The following is a 27,086-nucleotide window of genomic DNA, read 5'->3' on the forward strand; positions in this document are numbered from 1 at the left end:
CCCTATATTAGGGGACCAGAGGACGCCCCCAGGGCTCTTTTTCCTCCTGCTGCTGCTACCTGTCCGTCTCTGTGTTGCTCTGCTGTCTGTGCTTAAGGCTGTACACCCCGGGGTTTTGCTTTGCTTGTTTTCTGCTCTGTAATTTTCTTGCTAAATGTCTGTATGTATTTTTCCTGCTGTTCATATGATTCAGTGTATTAAACTCTGTTCCAAGAATTCTACTCTTTTACAGAGCATCTTTTTGAGTGTCTTGATTTTAATTGGATTTGGATCTCCACATCGTTGGTGGAAGAAGGTTATCAGAATGGCTTCAAAATTAGCGACCACACTTTCTCTCCCGACAGCACGGACACAGTCGGGGCTGAAAGCTGACAGTTCGCTGACTCTGATGTTTCGGTGGGTCCATGCTTTGTGTTCACGCCCTTTTTCCACTAGATTCTGAAGCTGCAGGTTTTATCTCTCTCCAAACAATATTGACTAAACCAGCAGCAAAAGAAGATCCAACCCTTCACATAAACGTTGTCATGAATTCCCTCTTACTTTTGCTGTGTTGCTTCCACAACAATAAAATCACACTTCATGCACATCTCTCTCTCTCTCTCTCTCTCCCTCTCTCTCTCTGTACTTCAAGAACAGTTTCTCGTCAAAAAAATCTGTTTTCTGCATTATTCGCTTGTTTATTACGCACAAGTCTGCCGTTGTTTACAGCGCTGTCGGCCACTGTTTTTTTCCTTTTACTTACTTCTGAAAAGAAAGTCTCATTTCTGCTGTTCAATAGGCTACTGAACAAATTCAAACTTTTTAAAATTATGCGAAATTTCAAAACGCTTAGCTGTGTCTCTAATAAAGGCTCTGTAACTTTGCTCTGCTTCACTTCAGCAGCATCAGCTAATGTTCATATGTTGATTAATGGTTTTCTTTCGTTTTTGATCTACTGCAGAATATTTTTAGAAAATCCCAGGCCAGGAAAATCACCTTCATGTTTTTCTGTGTTTTATCCTCAGCTACTTTGACACAAAGGCATCTGCTGTGATGCTCACACCTTTGATAAAGTCTCGCAAGTGTCAGCTTTTTTTTTTTATAGATAAAAAATATGGAAATGTACTGATGCAGGACCTGAAAGACAATATTGATTTGTAACTTAAAGTTTGTTATTTTAACTAATAATCTTGTCAGCACAAAGTTCTTTATTTGGAGCACAGATCTACAAGAAAGATAAGTTACTGACACGTGCTTGTGCTTAAATTCCTTATCACTCTTTGGCAATATTGTGAGTAATGTTAAACTTAAACATCATCTCGGCCTCCTGATCTGTTTCCTGCTGCCTGCCACTGAAGGCAGTGGGGAGAGGTAACAATTAGGCAGTGCATTTACCGTGGCATATAATGTGTTATCAACCTTGATAACACATTATAACACAACCCATCTTTTCTCATTACCCACAGCTACATCCACTTCTGCCGGGCTGAGTATCATCACTGATTTCTATAATCGATTTGATTAAATTCAATTTTGAGACGACAAAAAAAGAAAAAGACGACATCTTACTGAAGCGTCAGGTCCACGCTTTGTGATCACGTCTTTGTGTGGAATCTGCAGACTTGCACAGAGATGGTAAAATTAGGATGACTGATAACGGTCTTACTCCCCTCGAGTCTCAATAAAGCTCAACTTGTTCTTTGCGTTTAAACTGACATTTATTTCGGACAGGATGATTCTTCGACATGCCTTAACATGTAATGATGTCCAACCACAGCCGATACAATGCCGCCAGAACTAAAAAGAAATACAAACTTAAATGAATATTCTTAATAAAGCCCTTAAGCATTATATAAAACGAAACATTCCAACAAAACGATCAATAAAATACACATTACACTTCACACGGTGGTAATTGCAGTGAAATATCACGCAATGCTAGCGTATTTACATACAATGATAATAAACAAAAGAAAACATTTACCTCATTGGCCTCACTCAAAGGGAATAAAAACTTTAATCCTTACGTCGTGGGGTAGTCCAAAAAAGGCACTCTTTTATTTATCTTACTGTAGACGTGCAAACCTCGTGGCTCGTCTCTTAATTAGCTTGCTGAGTGTGACAGCCAAAAAATACCCTCTTAGCAACAACAAACGGAACTATAGAAAAGGTTCCTATCTAATTGCACAGTTAGCACAAATAACACACTTAAACATATAAATCTAATCAACAAACATGAATTACTATTTATTTATTATTTCTTAATATTTCAACTACTAATTGTTTCAACATTATATCCAATAAAATGAACTTAAATGCGAGAGTTGCCTATGACGGCAGCTACAAACGAAGACGAAGACAACAGACAATAAATTTGTAAACCTTGCTTTAAACTGCAGGTACATTCCCTGTAAAGGTTCTGGTTTCCTTACTTAGTAAGGAATGTTTACTTCCTGCCATTTATGGGCTCGCCTACGGTCTTAAGCCAGCCCAGCCCTAGACACCAAGAACCACCAACGCACCAGTGCCTGAGGGAATCAGCCACCGGCAGGGACTGTGGTGAGGGAAGAAAGGCCTCCATATGTTGGAGGGCCTCTCTGTTCCCAGAGAGGTGGTGTTTAAGACCTGACCTGACATATAGATATAGACGTGCAGACACAAACGTGCATTCCCACCCTCATGCAGGCATAAACAAATACTCGGCACTCACCCAATGTGGAGACAGACACAAATGGACACTTTACACACAGTGTCACACTAGGGCTGTTCAATATAACGATATGTATCGGATGATGATATAAAAATGTCTATCGTTTCATTTTACGCTATCGTTTGTTTCGTGGTGTCGCAAAATAAACTGTTCACGGCAATATTTTTTCATCGTTTTGATGGTCACTGTAGTGGCTATATTAATTTCTTACAGTTCTCTCTGTCTCTTATATTTAATATAAACACACTACGGACGGACAAGCGCCTGTTTTTATGCGTTGCCGTTAGCAAAAACGACAGTAAAACCATCGCGTGTCCACTTGTTTATTTTCCACATAAACCTTTCACAATAAAGCTCAAGATCCTGTTGAGAGTTTTCAAAATAAACTGAATCACGTGAAAGAGTATGCAGAGTATTTATGGATGAGAACCAAAAAAGAGCTGTCAGGTGCTAAAAAATAAACCTTAGACTCAAACGTTAGAACAGGCCTTTCCCCGCAGCACGCTGTGTAATAAATACTCACAAAGAAAACAGTGGCCATTTAAACACTCGTCTCCACGTACACAACGCGCAGCTGGAAACACTTCACGCAAGTCGAGCTGCCCGAGATTCATGGAATTTATAGAAAATGCTACATTTTTGTGATTTATATTGTTACCGGGACGATAGATGTCTTATATCGGGATATGAGATTTTGGCCATATCGCACAGCCCTATGTCACACTCCCAAAATATAGTCTATACCCCAGGTCCAGGTACCCTCGCCCCCAGAGGGGGAAACAGCACCTATACCCAGGAGATGTTACCCCTTTCCCTGGGGTGGAGACAAGCAGACCACCACCGGCTCTGCAGCATCAGGGAGGACCTGCATCCCAGACCCCAACCAGACGGCCAACTTCTCCTCCCAGCCCCTCCGTCCCGTTTCTTTTTGGATGCTGCTACAATACACGTAGTCTGACTCTTGTCTCATGATGTTTTGTGACTATTGAGTGAATTACTGAGATTGCTCTAATATAGTTTACTGCTTCATAGTTCAGCTCTTGTTCATAGTGTCCCAGTAATAATGTTCTAGTATTGAATCTTGTTACTCTGAGTTTCTTGCTTGCCATAGTGTGGGTTAATTTTCAGTTTTTTAGTCCCCTGAATTTGTAGAATCGGGTTAGTGTATGGGTTTGAGCAATTTCAGAGGTTAGATTCATTTCCCTCTCACCTTTAGTTCATGTTTAATGATTTTATGCGTTTTACAATTTTTTTTTCCCATGTTTCCTTTGCTTGCCAAAATAAAATCTTTTTTACACTGTTCCTCCGAGCCTCTGTGTGGTGTCTGCATCTGAGTCCTCTTCCTTGTGTTGGCTGCCCGGTTGTGACAGAACCTGAAGTTGTCTAATGTTCATGCTGATGAATATGTTAACCTGACACATATTTCCTGTCACTTTTTAGTTAATTAACTGATTTTAATTCTCCAGTTTTGCCACTTTATTCATCATTTTCAAAGACATGCACGTGGAACAGTAACAGTATCTTTAGTAGCAGATCGGGACCTGACGGTAACTGTTTACTGTGTCTTTCTGAGATTTATTGATAGAAACCCTTGCAGAGAGAACAACACAGTGTGAACAGTCTTCTAACAGGTACTGATGAAGAAACAAATATAGAGTTTCTCTTAATTCGGCTTCAGGTTGTTTTCTGTTATCTTGAACATGTTAAGTTTGCAGATGGTGAGCTTAAGTTGCCAGAATGTAATTTTTCCTACAAAAATACAGGCTAAGTGTGTACCCGTGTGAGTGTTTTAACTGAGGAAGCTCAACAAAGCCAGTCCTTCTTTGTATTAGTTGAATTGACAAAACCAACAAACCCAGGTGAGAGATAAAGGGTATCACAACCAGAGATGGGCAGTAACGCGTTACTGTAATCCGATTACTTTTTTCAAGTAACGAGTAAAGTAAGGGATTACTATTGCAAAAACGGTAATTAGATTACCGTTACTTTCCCGTAGGAACACTGCGTTACTGCGTTACTAAAACCGTGATTTTTTGCGAGAATGTCTCATGACAGTGACGTAAGCGAGTGCGGCATTCGTGACAACAGCTGTCTGCAGATCAACAATGGATAATATAACGAGTGCGGGAGAGAGTATGAGCATGTGTTACAGGTACCGGGTGGCAGCACCTGTAGACAGCTATATATGTGTCCTGTAAACAGGAAAGAAATGATCAGACAAGTAGACGTGGCTTGCCGTTCCTGAATACTCCGCCATTATTTATTCAAATTCACAATTATGCACTCCTTTTATTACTTTTACAGTATTACAACTGTGTATTTACTTATTCCTAAGCATAACTCACACATTCTTCATATGTGTTCTGTTACCAATTAGACAAAAGGGAATTAACACATTCCAACATCATAACCATGACCAATATCCTTGTAAGACTTTGTTCAAAACGAATTCCAACAAGACAAATGGTGTAATCAGCACCATCTTGACATGTGCACTGAATTCACGGAAACACTTTATGGCAGAAAACAAGGGACTAAAACAATACAGAATAACGGTGGAGCCGATCAATAACATCACAGAGCATAAGGAGGTGTGTGACCCAAACTAACATGCTAACCATAGCATGCTACTAAAGCTGGAAACAAATACTTACAATAGTCTAATTTATTGTACTACACAACGTTGTGCGCTTTCAGTTTACAACCATAATGGTTAATCTATGCTATATAATGGATGGAATTGCTGTTATATTCTATTTCGGGCACAATACGAACCTGTAAACAGGAAAGAAATGATTAGACAAGTAGACGTGGCTTGCCGTTCCTGAATACTCCGCCATTATGAGAAAACAGCGCGGAGCATGCGCTTCAGGCTGCTAACAACAGGCCAAACCATGGTCTCACACTGCCACCTACTGGTACAAAAATGGAGCGTCCGCTACAAATATCCCAGAGTAGTTACCAAGTTTCCTGTTAAAATTACTGTAGTTATTTAGGGCACTCCAAAATGGAAATATCACTTACATTGAAAGTAAAATTACTTAAATTAATTCACATAAATGTGATCACACATTAGTGGGTATCACACATGCAGTGTTTAAAGCGTGGAAGTACTGACCTTACTTTGAGTTTGATTCCATAAAAAGTGACAAAAACATTAGCGTCCGTTGTGCGTGGGAAGAAAACTTCTTTTTACAGCGAAAAAACCCCCTAAACTTCCAAGCAAGCAGCGAGTGCGCTACGACGTAATGGGAAATTCACAGAGAAACTCGCAGATTCTTCAACTGACCGCTGTGGTACACCTGCACCAGGGCAAACATCCACCTAACCCACTCCTGCTTTACAGGTGAAACAGGACCACTAGTCTTTGATTTTATTTATTTTCTGCTGTGTTTTACTTGCATCTATTTGAAAGAGTGAGTGTAAACACACAAAAAAATATTTTATTTTATGTGCTGGAATGTGCAAAAAATAGGTTTAAATGTTAAACAAATTTCTTCCAGTCAGAGAATGTTGCATATAATTATTTTTTTAAAAGATTAAAACTAACTAATAATCTCCATCTGTCAGCTGCTGCTGGCTCTTCCTCCTCCTCTTCCTCACACACTGCTGAGTTTGTCCTGGTGGATCATCAGGGGTGCAAAGCCTCACAGATGATGTGCAGCAGTGGGTCCCTCAGTCTGTCCTCACTCTGGACACTTGCAGTTGTCACACATGGAAATCAAATGTGTGATAAGCTGCAGGATTCAAACACAAGTGTAACTTATAAACACATGTTCATACTTTTATTCCACAATCAGAGAGAAAGAAACAGAGAGAGAGTGCAGGACAGACAGACAGGTGACAGTCTCAGGTGTATACACTGCTACAAAACAGCACAAGAGAAGGAGGATTTAGTGTTTGTGTTATTACGAGTGCTAAACAAGAAGAGTTCCCAATCCATCAATCAATCAATCTTTATTTATAAAGCACTTTTCATATAAAAAAAAAAAATTGCAGCACAAAGTGCTTTACATGGTTAAAAGCAGCCCACCCCACCCTCCCACTCATTCCCCACACTCTCATTAACAGAAAGGTCATGGATACACACTTGGGTCCATTTATATTCACACACGGCCTGCCTCGGCACCCCGTGACAGCTACAGCAAAAGCACAATCTCCTCTAAGTTTATGCTCAGTCCTGGGTACATTCAGGAAAAGCTGATCAGCTGACTTAAGAGAGCAGGTGGGTGTATACGGCAGTAGCAGCTCAGAGATATAAGATTGGACAAGGCCATAGAGGGCTTTAACACAAATAAAAGAATTTGAAAAGGAATCCTAAAAGAAATGTGCAGCAGGTGAAGTGAAACTAAAATAGGGGAAATGTGCTCAAACTTTGGAGGTGAAGCATTTTGAATCTTCTGTAGATGTATGAAGCACTGACCCATATATAAAGTGCATTACAGTAATCCCATCGAGTGCTAGATAACTGTCTCAAAGTGCCTCTGTGAAAGAATTGGCTTTATTTTAGCCAGCTGCCTCAGCTGAAAGATGCTTGATTTTACCACTGGCTTAATTTAACTGTCAAGCAATGCTGTGTTTTCTCAGTATAGATCCAAGAGAGAGCAGATACAAAGAAAAGAGGAGGGAGCCTAGAACTGAGCTCTGTGGGACACCACACAAGAGAGGAGCGGAGGACGACACATGGTCACAGAGACTGACTAACAAGATACTTTTCATGTTTGTACAATATACTTTTCACGTTTGAACAACATAATATCACGTTATTACAATATACATAATTATCACGTTTGTACAATATAATATTTATATTGTACAGACGTGATAATTATGCATATTGTAATAACGTGATATTATATTGTTCAAACGTCAAAATTATATTGTACAAACATGAAAAGTATCTTGTTAGAACAATAAACTTTTCACTTTATAACGTGATATACTTCTATTTTTCTTTTGCCTGGGTGGCAGCTCTACGCTTCCGTAACATTCAGGCATATAACACAGTAACACTTTTATTTTTTACATATTCAGCAGAGAGAGTTAGCTGTGTGCACTATTAAAAAATAAGAAGCGTAATTCATTTCAGCTTCATATAAACTGTATTATGGAGGAAAAATAAGTGGGGCTCACCTCAAAACACAGCTTGAGGACTGACTGGAGAGTTTTAGGACAGTCTCTTCAGTAAATCTAGCAGCTCTTTAACATCAAAAGACGTGTTTGAGCTGCTGCAGATGTTAGTAAATCTGACCCTAACTGTTCGTTCTTCTTAAAATTCAAACTTAATAATGAAGCAATATTTTTAAAAGGCTGTTCTCGTTTATATGACCTCTATAAAACAACAGGGTTAAAACACATTGTGACGAAATAAGATGTTTGTTTTGTAGTCCATCTTCAGCACAATGTAGTTTCAACAGGCGGACATCCGGTGTCACATTGTTACAGAGAGACGAGTGTAAGGCTGTTCCAGTTCTCAGCACAGCTCCTCTCTTTTCCTGAGTTCTTAGCAGTTGTCCTCCCCACGACAGGGGCGGATCTAGAAGGGTGGCATGGGGTGGCAAGTGCCACCCTAAAATGATCCCTTGCCACCCCAAGTGCCACCCCAGTTTTGCATATGACAGTGTTGTTTGTTAAAATAAGATAGCATTAACAGTTTGGGCGTAGTTACAGTCAACAGTGAATATAAATGCTAAAACTAAATATATTGCATAGTGTTCCCCCCCTCCACCATTAACAAATGGTTCAGCCCATAGCAGGATCGGCTTTTTTCTTGTTTTCAGTAGCAAGCGATGTTTATGATTGTGCCAGAGTACATTTTGAACAACACCATGGGAATTTCGGATTTTACACAGGTGGTTGGATGTTACACTCTGGAAATGGAAGGAAGGTGAGTGTTATTAACCCTCTGTGGTCCACGGACACGCTGCACCTCCAAATCACATGACTAATGTAAGCTGACATAGCAACAAGCTGCAGCCACGCTGAGTCTCTGTTTCAGCCCACATTAAAAGTTCGGACTTCAAAGTTTTTAAATTTTAATTACAGGCCAGTAAATCCAGAGTTATGATAATATATATAAGCCATGTGTCTGTGAAGATTCTCAGTCATCCAGGTCATCGTAGTCAAAGGAGTTTGCAAAGAAAAGCGTCTGGACTTCTTTAAGTTGCTTGAAGACGTTTCACCTCTCATCCGAGAAGCTTCTTCAGTTCTAAGGTCAAATGGCCGAGAGTCCCAGATTTAAACCCAGTGGGAGTATCCCCCCAAGGAGGGACAAAGGACCCCCTGGTGATCCTCTAATCACATGCGCCAAGGTGTGAAAGCGGGTGTGGGACCTAATCCACCCCATCTATGTCCACTGTGAGCGACCATCTTTGAACAGAGGCGGTGGTTTACGACACCAACTGTCTGCCATCTATAATCCAGTTTTGAGTTCCCTCCCCAGACGCCTTAACGCCCACTCACATCCTGGGCCATCTGACCTCAGGAATTCACATGACAAGGTGGGGCCAGGTTTCACATGAGCTCACCCGAAACCCTGGCTGATTAGGTCCCACACCCGCTTTCACACCTTGGTGCATGTGATTAGAGGATCACCAGGGGGTCCTTTGTCCCTCCTTGGGGGGATACTCCCACTGGGTTTAAATCTGGGACTCTCGGCCATTTGACCTTAGAACTGAAGAAGCTTCTCGGATGAGAGGTGAAACGTCTTCAAGCAACTTAAAGAAGTCCAGACGCTTTTCTTTGCAAACTCCTTTGACTATATAAGCCATGCTTTTTTCTAAATACTGTCGTCACGTTTTTGTCTTTTGTGTTTTAAGCGTTTTCTGAGGACAGCGCGAAAACAGTAAAGAAAGGAAAAAGAAGCCACCTCTTTCCTATCGGTGGAAAAATGTACCATGTCGACCAATTAAAAAAAAAGTCAACACGTGGGATTTGGTTGTTTAGGAAGAGGGAGAGTTTTGGGAGTGACGGTAACGGCAGCGAGAGAGAGCGAGTGAGAGAGAGAGTTTTTAGATGTGGCCGATTTGTGACGTTTAGTGTGGAGTGTATACTTAGTGTGTTGTGTGGTCTTGTGTAGTTGTTCTGTTGTGTAGTCGTTTTGTTTTGTGTGTCAGTGAGGGCACTAATGAATGTCACAAAGGCACATTGCAGTGTAAACACTGTCACTAAGTAGAAAACCAGCAGAGTGATACACCTCCTGTTGTCAGGCCTGCAGGTTTATCCCTGTGCTGTTCTCCTCTGTTGTTTGGTGGACAAACTTTTTTTTTATTGGCACACATCATTTGTGGGGCATCTTATTGCAACACCTGATTGTTCTCTCATTTTAGTTTTAGTAATATTTTTAAATGGTTGTACAAAATGAAGAAAACGGCAGGTGTATTGGCTGCATTTTTAGATAAATAGTTGTATATGTTTACAAAATGTACATTTTATATTTGCATTTCAAGTTATAAAAATTTAGTCAACATGTCTGTGGGTTTTTTTTACAGTAAAAAAAATACTACTAGGATTTTAAGTTCTTTGTGTGATTTCAGATCAGTAATACTAATGCAGTATGTCAGTGAAAAAAACAACTAAATTCAGTTGAGCTGAAAAGAATGATACCAAACAAGGCAAGGGGAAAAAATCAAATGAAACAATTTGAGGGTGAAATACAAACGTAAACTCAAAAGGAGTCAAAAATGGCCGGTTGTATTTCAGACCTCAGTGGGTTAATCCAACAAATCATGAAAAATTAGGTTTAAATTTTTGTTCATGACAGTGCAGATTTCTGACATTTTGTGTAATTTAAGCTGTAACAATGTGATTGTTTTCTAACAAATAACAGTGTGAAACTTAAGTTAGACTTGTGTTTGTAAATGAACCGCCCCATGTTGTGTAGCTTTCTGGATTTTATACTTATTGGGCTACATATTTATTTATTATACAGGTTATACAGTACATAGAATCAAAACTCACATTTTTTATGTAACTAAAGTGTGTAATTATGTGGGCTAAAGACAATAATTAAGTTATAGACTATGTTTATATGAAAAACGTGTATACTTAGTGCATTTTAATTATTTTAACCATATGTAACCACCTGCATATGTGTTTGGGTGGAAAAAAAGGCTTTGATTTTGCCACCCCATTTGATTTCTTTGCCACCCTCATGCCACCCTAAGAAAATTTCTCTAGATCCGCCCCTGCCCCACGATGACATTTTCATCGAGGCCAAGGAAAAGAGTTTAGGAAAAGGAGATTGGCGCTACTTTTGAAATAACACTCCACGGGGTCACGTTGTGCAGCTGAGTCACGTGACCGCACAGTAACAAATCACAGCGGAGCCGGGTATAGGGGGCGGAGCTAAGTGTGTTTGCTGGAGAGGAGTCGAGCAGAGAGAGCTGCTTTTTCATGAAACGGGAGTAAAGTAGTGAACTTACAGGAACATATACCACTACCGACGTTTGGATCGATATCTGCATCTATCTGCACACCATTGTCTCCTGGATCGTAGCTGAGATCAGCGTGAACCACGTGGGTCTCTGCTCCCTGATCTCTTTCCTGTGTTTGGAAAAATTTCCAGCTTCATCACGGAGTTTCTCTCGGTTTGTGGGCTCATCTAAAGGTAAGCATCGAGCTAACTTTAATGTGGATTCAGTTTATGTTGAGTTTAGCTCTGTTGAGAATAATAGATTGCTTGGTATATATTGGAGTTAGACAGACTGTAGAGTTTGTGATTGCTTGCAACATCATAATATGGCGGTTGCTAGGGGGAAAGAATACATAAAGAAAAATAGTCTTGGAATATGAACAAAAGGAAGAGGTGCAGGGCAGGAGAAAAACCAACCCCCACCCCCAGGACATGAAGCCACAGGTACAAGCGTGGGGGAGCGCAACCCCACGTGAGAGTAGTGGAAGCTTACTGAGAAGGGGACCAAGGGCTTTGGAGCGTGATGTCACGGGGGTGGGCGTGGAAAGGATTTTGGCCTGATGCGCCATTTTCCGGGGCAAAGCTCAAGCGACAGAGGGTCGAAAGCACATGGATAACATCAGCTATGGTTTGTTCTTGCTGTGTGGTCGGCTGCAAGGTTCGATCGCCCGGCAAGAGAATAAGCTTGAAAATGGTTTAGCTTTTCATTCTTTCCCAACCTGGAAGCAACACGAGGCAGCTCGTGTAATGGATGTTACTGCGTCTAGCCTGGATAGCAGCTGTGAGACGAACTGATATCCAGTTCTCTTCCATCTCCAAATATCTGTTGGTGTGCTACAGACATTTTCATTCCAGTAAGTTCTAAATATGTTCATATCACTCTTTATAGCCTTTTAGTTTTATTTTCGATGCGCTCTGAGGTCATAGCAAATTAGTACAAACATCCTACTGAGGGATTTTACAGAACTACCTTCTATTCATAGAGTTGCTAATTAGTTGGCATTATTGCAGCAAACCAGCCTATGAAATGGATAAAACACATTGTGACTGGGTTCCAGCGCTACACAAGGGACCTGCTTCAAACATACCACCATGCCAATCAGATTACTTCTTCTATGTGAGGGTGAACAGTGTGGTAGTAAAACCAGGGGAAAATGAAACTTGCTCCTGTTAAATATTCTAAAGTCTTTGCTGTATAAATAGCCGTAATTTTTCAAGAGATACAGTAAATTAAGTAGTGTTAGTAGTGGGTGATATCATGTAAACGCTGTCATGATTTTGTGTAAACATTTATAGTTCACAAATGGCAAAATGTCATGGATTCTACATTGTAACTGATGTGATGTTCTACAAAGTGGTTTTAATTCTTTTTTTAAAAAAAGGCAAAAATTAGTTCGTTTCTTTATTCAACTTTTGAACAGTGGTACTCAGTCAGGACATATTCAGTAAATGCAAATTATTTACATGGCAGTGCACTACAGCCATAAATCTTGACCCCTAGATAAAACATTATGGGTCATTCCCACAACCCACAGCTTTACTGTGTTCCAGCAAAGTATCCAATAGAGATTGACAGACCCTATGACTTTCGCGCATTGCATGTCGATAACTCGTGGCAAAACAATCCAAGTACCGCATCAAATGCAAGCATTTGCAGCACCGCAAAACGTTCATTCTCTGGTTCCAATACCTTGTTGTACAAAACGAAGGAGAACAATGCTGGACTGTACAAAGACAGACTTGATGAAAAGTCAAAGAAAAGACACGAGGAAAAAAATCAAAGGAGTGAAAGGGTTAGACCCTTACGAGCACACAGAGTGGACAAAAGACGTTAGCGTACTGCCCAACTTTCACCACGCTCAGATTTATAATTATATGGTTCTTATATTTGGTCTTTGAATGGCTGCAATCCAGGCCATCCATCGGATCGTTGTAACTTTGGAAACATGGCTTGGACAATTTCTCTTCAACGACGTAATCCGATCCCTATAGGGCTTTGGAGTTGACGTCATGCCGCAATGTATTGCGGGAGCGCGGCGCCATTTTCCGGGTCCACAAATCAAAACAAACACACTGTGTTGGAACGACGATGACAAGAAACATGCTTAAAAGCAGCTCAAAAGAAAACGGATGGTATATAGACCGATTGCGTCCAGACACATCGCAAATGTGTCTGCCGTATATGAAATACGGCAGTGGAGTAAAGACCCAGACGACTTACCGCCACTGTCCTACCCTGATATCTTCACGTATCTTGTTAACCCTAACCTAGGGCTGTTCGATATAACAATATATATCGGATGACGATATAAAAACGTCTATCGTTTCATTTTACGCTATCGTTTGTTTCGTGGTGTCGCAAAATAAACTGTTTACGGCAATATTTTTTCATCGTTTTGATGGTCACTGTAGTGGCTATATTAATTTCGTAATTTCTCTCTCTCTCTTATATTTAATATATCCACACTACGGACGGACAAGCGCTTGTTTTTATGCGTTGCCGTTAGCAACAACGACGGTAACACCATTGCGTGTCCACTTGTTTATGTTCCACATAAACCCTTCACAATAAAGCTCAAGATCCTGTTGAGACTTTTCAAAATAAACTGAATCACGTGAAAGAGCAGATTATTTACGGATGAGAAGCAAAACAAGAGCCGCCAGGTGCTAAAAAACAAACCTTAGACTCAAACGTTAGAACAGGCTTTTCCCCGCAGCACGCCGTGTAATAAATACTCACAAAGAAAACGGCGGCCGTTACCACTTATGTCTAAAAATGTATAGTTTTATGCATCTGTTAAAATACTCGACTCCAGCTACATGACACGCAGCTGGAAACACTTCCCGCAAGTCGAGCTGCCCGAGATTCACAAAATTTACAGAAAGTGTTACATTTTTGTGATTTATATCGTTCTATCGGACGATAGAATTCTTATATCGGGATATGAGATTTTGGTCATATCGCACAGCCCTACCCTAACCCTCACGTTCGGATTTCGGAGTGCCCTATGTGTAACGTTGGTAACCAGTCTGGATTTGTTTGATTCATTTCATAGGCAGGCTTCCCTACAGTTGTGCGAAAGAGTTAGCAAATCGTTACATAGCACGCATGTCTGCACAGTCACTCAATTCTATGTTTGTTCACAATTTCTATAACCTCCAAGAGCCCCAACGATAATATTATTAAGCTATAAAGAGTGATATGAACATACAGAACTTACCGGAGTGAAAATGTCTGGAGCACACCAACAGATATTTGGAGATGGAAGCGAAATGGATATCAAGCCGTCTCATGGCTGCTATCCAAGCTAGACGCCTTCTTTTGTAAGGTCCGCCATATAAGCTCCCTCATGATGCTTCCAGGTTGGGAAAGAATAAAAAAGACAAACCATTTTTAAGCTTATTCCAGTGCAGGTCGTGCGATCGAACATTGCAGCTGACAACACAGCAAGTATGAACCATGGCTGTTGTGTGTGCCTTCGCTCCTTTTTCACTTGCGCTTTGTTTGGACCCGGAAAATGGCGCATCAGGCCGAAATCCTTTCCACACCCACCCCTGTGACATCACGCTCCAAAGCCCTATAGCGGTGACAACTCCTTCACAGTAGCAGGTAGGATTTTTCTTTTTTGAAGACGGCTACTTTTACCTTTCAATACGGATGGTTTGTATATTTGTTTATTTACAAGGAACCCCATTAGCTTCCACAATAGCGGTGGCTAGTGTTCCTGGGGCCCAAACCATCAAATACTATCGAATAAAATGTTACACAATGAAGTGGATGCAAAATATCCACATAATTTGGCTTTTACATCCACAATAAGGTTTTACAATTCTGAAAATATAAGCATGTAAGTATAAAAAAAATATACAGGGCTCTAGAGTGCGACCAATTTGGTTGCAAATGCGACCAAATTTTTCAGTGGTGCGACTAAAAAAAATATTTGGTCGCACCGGTGCGACCAACTGTTCGGGTAAAAAAATCTCTGCAACTCTCCGTGTGGTCAACAACAGACACACATTATGCCCCTATCTTGGACTAATCCAATCAGAGATAGTCAGGGGCGGGACCTCTCTGATTGGCCGTGGTCCAGTTGAAAGTGCAGGTGGAAGAGAGAGGTGAGTAGCTTGAATAAAGCGATATCGATTCATTAACGGATTCCACACAAAGACGTAAACACAGAGTGGACCCGACGCATCAGAATCAGCTTTGTCTTTCTCGGCTTTCTCACCCGACGGCCCGAACACGAACACGCTGTCGGAGCTCACCGAGCCCACCGTCCGCGCTGTGTTTACGTCTTTTTGCGCTGATTCTGAGCTGCAGGTTTTGTCTCTTTCCAACCAAAATTCACCGAGCCAGCAGCAAAAGAAGCAGCAAACTGCGCTTCACATGGGATCAATGTCGTCATGAATTCCCTCTGACTTTTGCTGTTTTGCTTCCACCACGATAAAAATCACACTTCATGCACAGCTCTCTCTCTCTCTCTCACTCTCAGTTTCCCGTCTCAAATCTCTGTTTTCTGCATTATTCATTCGCTTATTACCCACCAGTCTACCGTTGTTTACAGCGCTGTCGGCCGCTGTCTTTTTCTTTTCTTTTTTTTTCACTTAAATGACCTCTGATAAGAAAGCCTAGTTTCTGCTGTTCAATTCTGAAGAAATGTAAACTTTTTAAAATTGTGCAAAATTACAGAATATTGCAGAATAATTTAAGGTTATCTTCTATAAAAGGTCAGGTCAGAAAAATCTCCTTCATGTTTTTCTGTGTTTTATTCTCAGTTACTTTGACACAAAGGCATCTGCTGTGATGTTCACAATTCTGATGAAGTCTCACATGTATCAGTACTGATAAATAGAGCTGGGCGATATAAGATTTTTTCATATCACGATATGTTTTTTTCATTTCAGGCGATAACGATATATATCACGATATAAGCCAAATAACTATATTTGTAAGATTTAAATGTGCCGTTGCTCACAAGTAAAATGTGAAATAATCAGCAGCTTGTTTTAATTTAAATATTTATTTTCCATAATAAGTTCAACAGGGTAGATGTACTTAACATGAGACTTTTTCAGATAAATAAAGGTAAATATTGCAAACTACACAAAAGGCAGCCGCTAAAGCATTTAAGTTTCAAAATAGAACAAACAAAACAGACTACTAAATTGTCAATTCCACTTAGAAACAAAATATTAATTCTAAAAATAATTCTTAGTTTGTTTTACAGAAGAACAGACAAAATTAACTAACTTTTGTCAATATCAAATAAACTGAGAACTAAAAAGAAATTTTCAATCTCTCCTTGTTGTATAGCTTTCTGAACTTCCTGAATCCTTTATCATCCGCAACTGAAAATAGTTGTGGATGATTACTATACCTTTCTAATGTCACGTTGTTGTCCCTGGCTCTCTTTCTCTCTCTCTCTCCCGCCCGCTCTGTTTCTGTGCTACTGCGAGTGTAACTACCGCCCCTCCCCCCTCTTCCCAGCGCAAAGCACAAGGCTCGCGTGCGGAGTGAAGCGGAAAAAAAGTGGCTGCTTCCCAAACAACTACACATGTTCGGCTTGGCACTTGTGCTGTACGTAACAAGTCACGTGACGTGACGCTGCGGCTGTGATTGGTTCGGCTCTGCGCTACTTAATTTGGATTGGGTGTTCTTCTTTTCTTTTTCTTTTTTAAGACAGCAAGAGAGACATGAGGTCTATCGCAATAGTTTAATTTTTCTATCGAGAAAAAGTTATTTCACAATACATATTGTTATCGTTCTATCGCCCAGCTCTACTGATAAATGATCAGAATTATAATATTTCTGACTGTCTGAGGCAGAGGCAGAATCGAATCAGGACTTTGAGAACCGGAATCGAATGGATTATAGAAATCAGTGATGATACCCAGCCCTAGTGAGCAGCCTAGGCCCGACATAAGTGGATGTAGCTGTGGGTAATAAGAAAAGATGAAAAGAACTATTGATAACTTTGTTGTTAAGTTAAGGCCTGATCCATCTGAAATTCATAGCCAGTGCTCTGACACGGTGCCATCAATCTTTGAATGCTGAAAAAGCAGCAGTGTATCCAGAAAACACATTACAGGGAGTGCAGAATTATTAGGCAAGTTGTATTTTTGAGGAATAATTTTATTATTGAACAACAACCATGTTCTCAATGAACCCAAAAAACTCATTAATATCAAAGCTGAATGTTTTTGGAAGTAGTTTTTAGTTTGTTTTTAGTTTTAGCTATTTTAGGGGGATATCTGTGTGTGCAGGTGACTATTACTGTGCATAATTATTAGGCAACTTAACAAAAAACAAATATATACCCATTTCAATTATTTATTTTTACCAGTGAAACCAATATAACATCTCCACATTCACAAATATACATTTCTGACATTCAAAACAAAACAAAAACAAATCAGCGACCAATATAGCCACCTTTCTTTGCAAGGACACTCAAAAGCCTGCCATCCATGGATTCTGTCAGTGTTTTGATCTGTTCACCATCAACATTAAGTGCAGCAGCAACCACAGCCTCCCAGACACTGTTCAGAGAGGTGTACTGTTTTCCCTCCTTGTAAATCTCACATTTGATGATGGACCACAGGTTCTCAATGGGGTTCAGATCAGGTGAACAAGGAGGCCATGTCATTAGTTTTTCTTCTTTTATACCCTTTCTTGCCAGCCACGCTGTGGAGTACTTGGACGCGTGTGATGGAGCATTGTCCTGTATGAAAATCATGTTTTTCTTGAAGGATGCAGACTTCTTCCTGTACCACTGCTTGAAGAAGGTGTCTTCCAGAAACTGGCAGTAGGACTGAGAGTTGAGCTTGACTCCATCCTCAACCCGAAAAGGCCCCACAAGCTCGTCTTTGATGATACCAGCCCAAACCTCCACCTTGCTGGCGTCTGAGTCGGACTGGAGCTCTCTGCCCTTTACCAATCCAGCCACGGGCCCATCCATCTGGCCCATCAAGACTCACTCTCATTTCATCAGTCCATAAAACCTTAGAAAAATCAGTCTTGAGATATTTCTTGGCCCAGTCTTGACGTTTCAGCTTGTGTGTCTTGTTCAGTGGTGGTCGTCTTTCAGCCTTTCTTACCTTGGCCATGTCTCTGAGTATTGCACACCTTGTGCTTTTGGGCACTCCAGTGATGTTGCAGCTCTGAAATATGGCCAAACTGGTGGCAAGTGGCATCTTGGCAGCTGCACACTTGACTTTTCATGGGCAGTTATTTTGCGCCTTGGTTTTTCCACACGCTTCTTGCGACCCTGTTGACTATTTTGAATGAAACGCTTGATTGTTCGATGATCACGCTTCAGAAGCTTTGCAATTTTAAGACTGCTGCATCCCTCTGCAAGATATCTCACTATTTTTGACTTTTCTGAGCCTGTCAAGTCCTTCTTTTGACCCATTTTGGCAAATGAAAGGAAGTTGCCTAATAATTATGCGCACCTGATATAGGGTGTTGATGTCATTAGACCACACCCCTTCTCATTACAGAGATGCAAATCACCTAATATGCTTAATTGGTAGTAGGCTTTCGAGCCTATACAGCTTGGAGTAAGACAACATGCATGAAGAGGATGATGTGGACAAAATACTCATTTGCCTAATAATTCTGCACTCCCTGTATATGTTGCAATAAATGCACTGCCCAAGTGTCCCCTCTCCCCACTGTTCTTTCAGCAGCAGGCAGCAGCAAACAGGTCGTCAGAGGAGGCCGAGATGATGATTAAGTTTAACATTTTCTACAATATTGACAAAGCACTTTAAGCACAAGATTGTTAGTTAATAATTTAGAAATGAATATTGTCTGTATGGACTACAACTTCCCCCCCAAAAAGCACACATGTAAAACTGCGGTTTAAGCGATGCGGTTGAAAAATTTGAGTGCACCTAACTTTTGTGCCGGTGCGCTTAATTTTTTAAAGTTAGGCGTACCGGTGCGCCCATGGCAAAAAGTTAGTCTAGAGCCCTGATATATAAAAAACACTCAAACAAAATACACAATTTCCATTACAAGTGACATTACCCTCTTACAATATTTACAAATAAATTAAAAACTGCCTAAATAGGGTTTTAGGTGATTTTTAAAAGTATGAACAGAAGCCAATTCTCTAATTTCATAAGGCAACTTATTCCACTGAAAAGATGCACTAAATATAACAGAGTTTTTCATAAAGTTACTTTTAACTCGAGGAGTTTCTTAATTGTGGTTAGTTGAGAATCGTGTAGCATGATTATGTATTTCATCTGGATACTGCAACTGAGCATAAAAAAAGTGTGGTGTATTTACCAGTATTGCTTTCTTTAAAAATACAAGTAAGCCATAGTATAATTTAGCTTGTACAGAAAGCCAAGAAAGTTTATCGTGCATTTTATTAACACTAATCTGGCCGCCCTGTTTTGGACTAACTGAAGTCTGTTCAGATCTGTCTTATTAGCTGCCGACCAAATGATTGAGCAGTACTCTAGATGAGATAATACTAGTGCATTAATGACATCTTTCAAAATTGAAGAAGTAATATAAAAGGAGCATTTCCTAGCTATAGCTATACCCTGTCCCATTTTCTTAATAACAGAGTTGATGTGCTGAGACCATGAAAGGTGGTGGTTTATGGTAACACCAAGTAATTTAATCTGGGTGACCTGTTCCAATACTGATCCAGCTATGGAAAGATTTATTTGTGGGCTGTTGACTAAGCGTACTCTACTTCCTATTAACATGGATTTGGATTTAGACATGTTTAAAATCATGTTGTTTTTACTTATCCAGTCAAACACGTTCAGCAAATCTAGTTGTAATACGCTTGTCAATTCAGAGTAGCTACTGGCTGAATAAAACATGGTGGAATCATCAGCATACATTACAAGATGAGATTTATCCAGGACGTACGGCAAATCATTCATGAAGACTGAATAGAGAAGTGGACCGAGGCAGCTGCCTTGGGGTAGACCACAGTTCATTTCACAGCCCTCCGAGAAATAACCATTATAATAAACCTTTTGCCTTCTTCCAGACAAATAACTTTCCATCCAGCATAAAGCAGCTGGTGAGAATCCATAACATTTTAGTTTATCTATCAAAAGATCATGATTTATCAAATCAAATGCAGCACTAAAATCCAAAAATACAGCCCTGGCCAAATTCCCATTATCTAGGTTTTTATACCAGTTATCTGTCATGTGAATGAGAGCTGAACTGGTGGAATAACCAGGTTTGTAAGCATGTTGAAACTGAGTGAGTAACTGATTTTCTGTTAGGTAATGTTGAATTTGTTCATAGACAATCCTCTCCATAATTTTACTTAGAACGGGGAGTAGACTAATAGGTCTGCTATTGACACCATTAAAAACGGCATTCTTGTTTTTAGGATTGGGAATTATTTTCGATTCTTTCCACTGCAATGGAAACAAGCTGCATGCCAAAGATCTATTAAATATGTGACATATAGGAAGGGACACAAACTTGGCTGCAACTTTGAGCAGTTTACTGTCTGTGTTATCCGAGCCGTACGATGTATCGTCAGGAAGTGATATCAATAAGCGCTCTACCATCTCCGCATTCACTGCCTCAAACTTAAATTGGCATTGCTTATTATTCATGATAACATCCTGTATAAGACGACGTGATAAGGTGGGATCGCCTCTGCTCATATTAGATTTTAAATTTGTTATTTTATTGCTGTAGTAATTCACAAAATAATTGGCTATGTCCTTAGCTTTACTTATAAACGTACCACCCGTGTAGATGTGAGACACCACCGGAGCAAGATCTCTACCCATTATATTATTTAAAACTTTCCACACCTTCTTGCTGTCCTTATTGGCCTCCTTGAGCTTGAGTTGATAATATTCTCTCTTCTTGCACCTATTCAATTTAGTTACTTGATTTCTTAACTCGCGATATCTTGCCCACTCTTGTGGACTGACAGAGTTATGTGCTTTTGCTTTTGCTATATCCCTTTCAGACATTGCAGCCTTAAGTTCATTATCTAGCCAAGGTGCATAGTTCTTTTTAGCAGTAAATCTTTTTAAGGGGGCATGTTTGTCAGCCAGGTAGCAAAAGTTTTCAATAAACATAGATAATGCCATATCAGGGTCATGCTCGAGGCAGATGTCAATCCAATGAATTTCTTTTACGTCATTAATATACTTATCTGCATTGAAATTTTTGTATGATCTATGAAAAATAATCTTTTGTGCAGTTTTCAGTGGTTTCATTTTCTTGGTCAAACCTACAAGATTATGGTCACTATAACCAACTGGAATAGAAACAATATTAGAGCAATGCTCAGGAACATTTGTATATATGTGATCAATACATGATGATGACCTATGACCTCCTGCGTTGACCGTGACCCGGGTGGGAATGGTGATCATCTGAGACAGGCAACAAGCCGACGCTGATGAACTTATCTTTTTCCTTAAAGGACAAGAAGGAGCTGACCAGTTGATGTTAAAGTCTCCTAATAAGAACATGTCTTTGTTTTCCTCAGTTACTCTTTCCAGCATTTCACAGATTTGTTCTACATACAAGATATTACTAGTTGGGGGTCTATAGCAGCAACCTACTAATACAGGCCTGCCATAGAGCGGGTGTAACTGAACCCACACAATTTCCAAATCGTCAAGCGTTAAGTCCATACGTAGTTTGCTTGCCATACTATCATTCATGTATAGGGCTACGCCCCCTTCAAATCTGTTTCTGTCCTTCCTATACAACTTATAACCGTTTATTTCAAATTCATTATTCTTAAAAGCATCGTCTAAATGAGTCTCGGAAATAGCCAGCACAGTTATCGTATTTGTTGACAACAGTGACTGAATTTCCTGAATCTTATATTTAAGGCTACAAATATTGACATGAGCTACTGAAAAATCTTCGCCGGAGAATCCGGTAATAAGTACAGGGTCAGACATTTGCAGACCGATCGATCTCAACAGCTACAAATGACAACATTGCTGAAGTCTAAATATTAATTCCAGCGTTCTGTGACCTCGGTTTAACAATTAATTTGTCATATTTCAGGACGGCAATATCACCTCTGTCTCTGGCCGCTCTCAGCTGTGGTAACAGTTCTTTCCTCTTCTTCCTGATGGACTCTGAAAAATCCTCGTTGATTTAAAGATTGGTACCTTTCAGTTTTTTGGCAGATGAGAAAATTAATTGTTTATCTTTAAATCTTTGTAGTCTGACCACAATCTGCCTGGCTCGTCCATTTTCCTTGTATGGACCGACTCTGTGAGCACGTTCAATTTGAATGCTGTCACTATCCAGGCCCAGCTTGTTCTTCAGCATGTGTCGGACTTTCTTCTCTGATCCTTCCCACGTTTCTGCTTTTTCATCTATTAATCCATCCACCACAATGTTGTTCCTTCTCGATTGATTTTCTAATTAATCCATCTTGGTTGTTAATTCTCTGTGTTCCTCGCGTATGCTGCTGACCGCCGATTCAAACTCTTTTAGTTTGCTTTTAATGCACCTCTCTTCAGTTTGCAGCTCGGTGACAACCCCATCCGTGAATTGCAGGCTGGATTTAACATCCTGTACATCCCTTAGAATGCTGTCCAACCGTTTGTTAGTTCCATCCATGATTAATTGGACAAATGTCTTAAAGTTAACTTGCTGTTGGTGAATCAGATCTTTGTAAAACTCCCGTTGCTGTTCCAGCATAGCGTTCAGCGTGCTAACACTGACATTGCTGTCATCCTCTGCTGGTAGCGCCTTAACGGCCTATGGGGACATATCGACCAGATCGTTTTGCCCACCCGTGAAGATCGCTTCGTGTAGTCACCGCCTGGCCGAGGAAGAGGGCTTTAGATCGTCAGCGTTAGAGATTACTGTTGTGCTTGACTGCGGTGTGGTGAGAACCACTGGTACGGCTTCGGTATTAGATCAATAATGGTCTGTTTATGTTTTGATCAAGAGCCTTTTTTTGGGCAGCTGAAGAGGAGAGGTCTATCTTATGGCCAACCTCTGGCTGTAACTTGGTCATACTACCCAGCAAAACCCAGTATGCAGGTTCATCTGTAACAGTCCTTGTGCCACAGATCCGCACTGTTTCTTCTACATTAGACAGAAGAGCAGCTACATGGCTGCAGGTCTCCGCGACTCCGACCATCCAAGTGCAGTGGGCAGCTTCAATCTTCCCTGTAATGCTCACAGTGACCTATGGCTGCAATGCTGGTTCATTCAGTCATTGAGAGTGCAGTACCTGAAACGCACACAGACAAAGTTAATTTAAAGACAAAAACTAATGAGCCAAGACAAATATGTTTTATCTACTTTATCATAAATGTAACAAAGTGTTTAGAAAGTTAGCACATACATGTTATTTTTCATTTTTCTATATGAATTATTATTTTATTTTATAATTATTATTATTTTATCATGATAACGATATATATCACGATATACCACCTGACCTGTGGTCATCTAGAAAGTACGCAGTGTATAAAAAGCAAGTGCCGAGGGTGCAGTCTTTGTTTTGAGTTACTGTAAAGTATGTCGCAAATCTGGGTGCACGTACAGCAGCACCAGCTCGCAAACCACAAGACGGAGTTTCTTTGCGAAAAATATCATTTTTTTATTACTTTATTTTCTCTTGCATAAAGTTAAGGGCATGTATATTGAGAAGACAACACTAATATATTTGCCACAGGCTATTTAACCCTTTAAGACCTACCATTGAACCAAGTTTATTTTGAGTGTCTTCATAGTTTTATTTTTGAGATACACTAATTTTTATATACTACAGGAAAAATGAAAATAAATAGTTTATTTTGATGCATTATAATATTTCCAACAGTGTAATTTGAGTTCTAAGCATCCCAGAAACGATACAGAAAAGCATAAAGTCAAACATGACTTTTAAAAACATCAACATTGGCTTATAAGGCCCTTTCGCGAAAATAACGTCACTTCCGGTTTCGGGCAGGTAATGGCGGACATGCAACAATTCGCTGACGATATGCCAACGTAGGAAGTGTTATGAACATCGGCAAAGCGTGTTTCTGGAATATTATGTTTTGTTGCTGCAAGTTCTTCTTATGCAATTTTTGCAAAGCTATATGTGGAAGGAAACCGTGACCTAGGACAAGCTAATGGCATAAGATGTAAGTACAACTCTTCCGGTTTCACATGCAAAAAAAATATTGCACTGCCATACGTGGTTCCAGTTCTACAGGGATTTAAAAATAGTAAGGGAAAACGGAGTGTGCCTGCTCCAACCGGTTGTAAAGGGTTTATTATATATTTTATGTAATAATTTATAAAATTTGGGTTAGAAATGATAGAGGACAAATGGCACAATAGACACTTTTCTATCGTCCACACGATATATATCGTCATATCGCCCAGCACTAACAACTTGTACTCGCTGACTCTTTTGAGCTACTTTTAAGCATTTTTCTTGTAGTCGCCGTTATAACACAGTGTGTTTGTTTTGATTCGTTGCCCCGGAAGATGGCGCAGCGTTCCCACAATACATTGCGGCGTGACGTCAACTCCAAAGCCCTATAGAGAGAGTAGTGGAAGCCTACTGCGAAGGGTGCCAAAGGGCTACGTTTGCTTGCTTGTTCAATTATTTCCATCGTGCTTTGACTGCGGCTGTAACCAGACCTATTCCAGCAGGATTTGTAAAAAGTGTTTTGACAGACACACAAAGCCGGACAACTTTTGCTATGAGTCTAAGAAGCTTAGAGAGAAAGTGATTGGACTTCTCGTGCGGCTAGGTGCTGTTGAGGTTCACTTTCTCTTGACTTCACCGATTCTTTTGATATCCCAGCTGGAGAAGAAGGGTCAGATGAGGGTGAAGTATTTTTCATCAAAACTGAGTCCGCAGGACTGTAAAAACGTGATTGTTGGGCTTCATTTCTGTACTGAACAATCGTTTTAAGATTAGCTAGTAAATGACCATTAGCTAATGTTGTTCATGAGACTAAAGTCATCTCATGTTGGTAATGTAAATATTATACTGCCAATATTACAGTTATTATTATATTAATCATTATTAGTTATTACAGCATTGAACTTGAACTCTGTGTCAAATACTGAGCTTCAGTAAAGATTCAAGTTGCATTTATTTATGTCCTATCACCTTAAATCTTCACTCAAAGACAGTGTATATATAGATGTATCATATATAAGATACAAATATTGTTATTTCATTTTGTTGGCATTACTAAATTTGGCTCAATTCTTACATATATTTGTAACAAGAAAATGTATAAATTGTGATAACTGTTTCTGATCAAATGAAGAGTAGAATGATAGCATTAACTGACTTTCTTGTTGTGTTTGTGGATATATTACTGACTTTAATTATCCATAAATTCATCGCATTCTCTGTAAGATTAAGGTCAACTGTGGAACAGCATATATTTTAAAGTCAAGGCTTAAGATTAAGAAAAGACTACGTCTGCATGGCCCACAAGCTCCTGTGACCTTAGGACGTCACTGTCATCTTCCTGCTCCTGAAAATATATACATACAACCACCCTTTTTTCTTGTCTGGTTGGAGTAGGTGGAATCTAATGAGGTGCTTCAGGTGGCTGAGTTTATACTGCTACCATTGAGTGTGAGCCGGACTTGTGGATCTATAGAGGTCAATATATACGGAGTGTAGCATCCACTGGGTAAAGGCAGTGATATGCAGGGGGGTCAGTGGCTTTTTCCCTTTCAGGTTCTTGTGTCAACTGATGACTTTCTTGTTGTAGCTGCTTCTCGGGTTCCACATTGAAGTTTCATAGGTATTGTTGTCACTGAGGAGTTTAGTCATGTTTATTTGCTCTGCTTTTTTTTATCAGGGATAAAATGCATATACTTTTTGTGTCACAGCTGAGTAACAGGAGAAGAGTCTGGTGGAGCAACAGAGGAACAATTTCAGCCATTTGGACTCAGCTCAGCCACTACAGAGGAAACAATGACTTCAACACAAAAGGTGAGAAAAATATCACAGTTACACTGTTATTGAAACTGTGTGCACAGCTGGTTGGTTTTTAAAAACATGTTAACAGCAGCTTTATCTTTTCCATCCCGGGCTCATCCACATACACGGAATCTAAATTCACAACCAAAAAACTCAGAGGTTACAAGAAGATACAAACATAATTTTTTATCGGCACACATTGAAACAACAATATCAAAAATTGAACTCACAATTTTTTATGAGTAAAATATTTTCTCCACTTATCAATATTTCTTCAATATGTATTTTTCATTACGACTATCATTGTAGCACATCATTGAAATGTGATACTATCACCAGAAACTGATGGTAACACACCTACAATTTGTTTGTTGACATGTTTGATTCCACTAATAGAGAGAGTTTCAGTTTGTTCCATGACTGCATTTCACTCACTGCCTCTGTTTGTATCTCTGTCACTGCAGGACCAACATGGAGCGAGAAGTCAGCGCTCTCAGGAGGCCGACAAACCTCACAGAAGACAGGGAGAGAAAACATACAGCTGTGACTTGTGTGGAAAGGCTTTTACCCGGGCTGAAAGCTTAAAAACACACCAATTCATCCACAGTGGAGTTAAACCTTACAGCTGTGAGTTGTGTGGAAAGTCTTTTGCCCAGGCTGGAGACTTAAAAAACCACCAACTCATCCACAGTGGAGTTAAACCTTACAGCTGTGATGAGTGTGGGAAGTATTTTACCCGGACTGGACATTTAACCCTCTGGGGTCCAGGGTATAATTGGCCGTTTTTGACTACTTTTGATTTTACCTCTATATTTCACCTTTAAAATATGTTTTTCTTGCCTTGTTTGGTATCATTATTTTCAGCACAACCTCAAATATCTGAAATTTGAGTTATTTTTTCATTTTGGTATACTATATTAGCACAGTTGATCTAAATTCAGACAAAAAATTCAAAATCCGAGTAGAAAAAAGTTATATTTTTTACTGTAAAACCCACAAACATGCTTAACGAATGATTTTCATGACTTGAAATGCAAATAGAAATTGTACA

The 27,086-nt window shown here is 39.9% G+C and overlaps 1 long non-coding RNA gene across 1 annotated transcript; it reads left to right on the forward strand.

The window, feature by feature from the left end:
• The first annotated feature begins 11,250 nt into the window (after positions 1-11,250).
• On the forward strand, positions 11,251-26,556 carry LOC120438936. The gene is made up of 3 exons (XR_005612265.1): positions 11,251-11,297; positions 25,945-26,047; positions 26,500-26,556. It is a non-coding gene; the product is annotated as an uncharacterized LOC120438936 (long non-coding RNA).
• Positions 26,557-27,086: the final 530 nt, after the last annotated feature.

The sequence above is a fragment of the Oreochromis aureus genome, linkage group 3 (assembly GCF_013358895.1).
Source record: "Oreochromis aureus strain Israel breed Guangdong linkage group 3, ZZ_aureus, whole genome shotgun sequence".
NCBI lineage: Eukaryota > Metazoa > Chordata > Actinopteri > Cichliformes > Cichlidae > Oreochromis > Oreochromis aureus.